This window comes from Mesoplodon bidens (assembly GCF_964165515.1).
Source record: "Mesoplodon bidens genome assembly, chromosome: X".
Taxonomy (NCBI): domain Eukaryota; kingdom Metazoa; phylum Chordata; class Mammalia; order Artiodactyla; family Ziphiidae; genus Mesoplodon; species Mesoplodon bidens.
Genome location: NC_138163.1, coordinates 133,564,087 through 133,568,135, shown reverse-complemented (window position 1 = coordinate 133,568,135; position 4,049 = coordinate 133,564,087). Strand labels below are relative to the sequence as shown.

At 45.6% G+C, this 4,049-nt stretch overlaps 1 pseudogene across 1 annotated transcript; it reads left to right on the top strand.

Moving 5' to 3' along the window:
• Positions 1 to 1,116: 1,116 nt before the first annotated feature.
• On the top strand, positions 1,117 to 1,566 carry LOC308608662 (large ribosomal subunit protein uL23-like; annotated as a pseudogene). The gene has a single exon. The product of its transcript is annotated as a large ribosomal subunit protein uL23-like (transcript).
• Positions 1,567 to 4,049: the final 2,483 nt, after the last annotated feature.

The window sequence follows — 4,049 nt, the reverse complement described above, 5'->3', positions numbered from 1 at the left end:
TTGGAAAACAAACTGAAGCACTTTCATGACTTTTTTTTTTTTTTTTTGCGGTACGCGGGCCTCTCACTGTCGTGGCCTCTCCCGCTGCGGAGCACAGGCTCCGGACGCGCAGGCTCAGCGGCCATGGCTCACGGGCCCAGCCGCTCCGCGGCATGTGGGATCTTCCCGGACCGGGGCACGAACCCATGTCCCCCGCATCGGTAGGCGCACTCTCAACCACTGCGCCACCAGGGAAGCCCCACTTTCATGATTTGTATTTACCTTGAATGGTTCTCTAAATTTAGACTGTGTTCACCTGATCATTTGTAGTTAGGTGCTAAAAAAATATACACGTCTATTGATAGGAGATTCCTCATTGAAAAATATGTCGCTGTTTGCACCATGAAGGGTAGGATGTGGATTTTAGGGCTATTTCTTTAGGACTGTGAATGAGGTTTCCCTTCTCCATTCAAAATTCCCCAGTGGATTTCCCGAAGGAATACATTCCTGTGATTCATTTCCCCAGTTAGGAATGCAGTCCATGAAGTGGTTTTTTTTTCACCTCACTCAAAGGTAATTTGTACATTAATGCTTTAACCATTGATTTCATTAGCAACACATAGTATCTGTAGATCTCTGTGAATTGATTTTCATCACTCTCAGGGCATCCAAAGATCTCAAGTGTAAAGACAAGCGCCTCCTATAAGAAAAAGATAAAGCAGAAACTAACACACCACTGTAAAGCAATTATACTCCAATAAAGATGTTAAAAAAAAAAAGAAAAAGAGGCTGAGGGCTTGTACGCATTAACCTTGTGCTAACAAAACATGCACTGGTACGCCTTCCTTATGCTCGAACGGCCAATCACTCATCCAACAAGCATTTACTGAGTGCCTACTATGTGCCAGGCGGTGTTCCAGGCGGTGGAGGGGCAGGCAGACAGGTGCAGACAGGCTGAAGGATGCCCTCATGAGTGTGCCTGTCAGTGAAGGGAGACAGAGGTCAGTCAACAAATCAATGTAAAGTGGGTCTGATGGTGAAAGAGGTAAAAGGGCAGGGAGTACTGGTGGGGTTGGGAAGTTGATATTTCATAGGGTGATATTTGAGCAAAGTTCTAAGGAAGGAAAAAAACCCTCTTCATGAAGATGGCGCCGAAGGCGAAGAAGGAAGTCCCTGCCCCTCCCAAAGCCGAAGCCAAAGCAAAGGCTCTGAAGGCCAAGAAAGCGGTGTTGAAAGGCATACGCAGCCACAAAAAAAAGAAGATCCGGACGTCACCCACCTTCCAACGGCCCAAAACACTGCGGCTCAGGAGGCAGCCCACATATCCTCAGAAGAGCGCCCCTAGGAGAAACAAGCTTGACCACTGTGCCATCATCACGTTCCCCTCACCACCGAGTTAGCCATGAAGAAAATAGAAGACAGCAACACACTGGTGTTCATTGTGGATGTCAAGGCCAACAAGCACCAAATTCAACAGGCTGTGAAGAAGCTCTATGACATTGACATGGCTAAGGTCAACACCCTGATCAGGCCTGATGGAGAGAAGAAGGCATATGTTCGAGTGGCTCCTGACTGATGCTTTGGATGTTGCCAACAAAATTGGGATCATCTACACTGAGTCCAGCTGGCTAATTCTAAATATAAAAGTTTTCACTATAAAAAAAAAAGTTCTAAGGAAGTGAGAGGAAGCAAGACTTTCAGCCTTGACGATGGACGGGGAAGAGTCATCCAGGCAGAGGGAACAGCGACTGCTGAAGCTCTGAGGTCAGGGCAGAGTCAGGGCAACGAGCCTATGGTGGATGCAGTGAGTGAGGGTGACAGCAGTGGGAGCTGGGGTCTCAGGAATGTGTGTGTGTGTGTGTGTGTGTGTGAGTGTGTGAGTGTGTGTGTGTGTGAGTGTGTGTGTGTGAGTGTGTGTGTGTGTGTGTGTGTGTGTGTGTGTGTGTGTGTGTGTTGGGGGGCAGTGTTTGTAGGTCATGTCGGGTCTAGCAGGTCACCGGAAGAGCTTTGGGTTCCCCGTGGAGCAAGACGGGGAGGCGTGGAGGATTTGGAGCCGAGGGGTGACTGTTTAGAGTTCAGTGTGACTGCTGGGAGGACAGCAGCCTGTTAGACAGAAGGAAAGTCGCTGAGGAGGCTCTTGTGGTCACCCAGGTAAGCGATGGTGGTGGAAGGTGTAACAGTGGAGGTGGGGAGACCTGGCTAGACTCTGGATGGTGATTGTGAAGACAGAGCCAGTGTGATCTGCACACAGAGGAATGTATCAGATAAACAGAGGAGACTAGGATGACTTCCAAGTTCTTCGCTGGAACTGCTGGAAGAATGAAGTCCCCACTGACTGAGATGGGAACGCCGTCAGGGGAGCTGTTGGAAGGAGAGGCCACCTCCCTGCCTCCGTCTCCTGTGGGAGGGGGAGTCCGGAGGCCGTGGAAGATGGTCCAGAAAGAAAGCAGGTCCAGGCATATATGAACCGAGCCAAAATGTTTATGCTACACATGGAAAAAACCACTGCCCATAAGTACTTGGTTTATTAATCCCATTCAACACAGTATAGTACACTGGCTACGTGCACTGATTCTGAAAACGGCCTCAGTCCAAATATCAACTCTGACACTTAGTGACTGTGAATATGGCCCATTGCTTATTCTCCCTCAAAGTTATGGTGACTTGAATGAGGCGATTTGTTTACAGTTAATGTTATTTAACTTTTACGGAGTGCTTACTAGATGCCAAGTGCTTGTGAACACGCTGAATTCTCCTTTGCCCCGAGGAGAACAGGCACTCGTATCACTATCCCCACTTTGTGAGAGAAAACTGAGGCACAGACGCAAAGTGTCTCCCCAAGGTCCCAAAGCTAAGAGGCCACAGATCCTGGTTTATGTCCTCAGGCTGACTAGCCCCTGAAACCTACTCTAAATCACAGAACTATGAGAATGCAGCACACACTAATCGCCCACAAATCGTGGCTTGTATTACGATGAGGTGACTACCGAAACAATGAAAACACCCAATGGTCAGTTTGTACGACTCCACTTGTAATCATCATGTGGCTCGGTTTCTACCAGGCCTCACTGACTCCAGCTGTATTTTGGGTACACAGCCTGTGTTCTTCTGTCCATGGAATGCACAGATATGCTGAAGGCTTTGCTGAGAAAATCAGAACAAAGCATTCATCATTTGAAAGTTCCCTTTAAAACCCTCCTACACTGTTGGTGGGAATGTAAACTGGTGCAGCCACTATGGAAAACAATATGGAGTTTCCTCAAAAACCTAAAAAGAGAGCTACCATATGATCCAGCAATCCCACCCCTGGTCATATATCCAGAAAAGACAAAAACTGTAATTCAAAAAGATACATGCACCCCAGTGTTCACAGCAGCACTACTTACAATAGTGAAGACATGGAAGCAACCTAAGTGCCCATCAACAGATGAATGGATAAAGAAGATGTGGTACATGTATACAATGGAATACTACTCAGCCATAAAAAAGAATGAAACAATCCCATCTGCAGCAATATGGATGGACCTAGAGATTATCATCCTAAGTGATGTAAGGCAGACAGAGAAAAACAAATATGATATTACTTATATGTGGAATCTAAAAAATAATACAAATGAACCCATATACAAAACAGAAACAGACTCACAGACATAGAAAATGAACTTATGGTTACCTAAGGGGAAAGGGAGGGGAGGGATAAATTAGGAGTATGGGATTAACAGATACACAGTACTATATATAAACTAGATAAGCAACAAGGATTTAGTGTATAACACAGGGAACAGTATTCAATATCTTGTAATAACCTATAATGGAAAATAATCTGGAAAAATATATATATCTGAATTACTTGGCTGTATACCTGAAACTAACACAACATTGTAAAGCAACTATACTTCAATTTTTTAAAAGTTCCCTTTAAAAACACCCAAGGCACAGGAGTCCTTAAGAGTCAGAAAACCCATCACAAGTGTGCAAATGTTGGTTTCTCACTGTCATTAATGACATTCATGACTGTAACTTACTTGTGTGCTCCAGATATGGACTAGGAAACACTCGCTCAGATACAC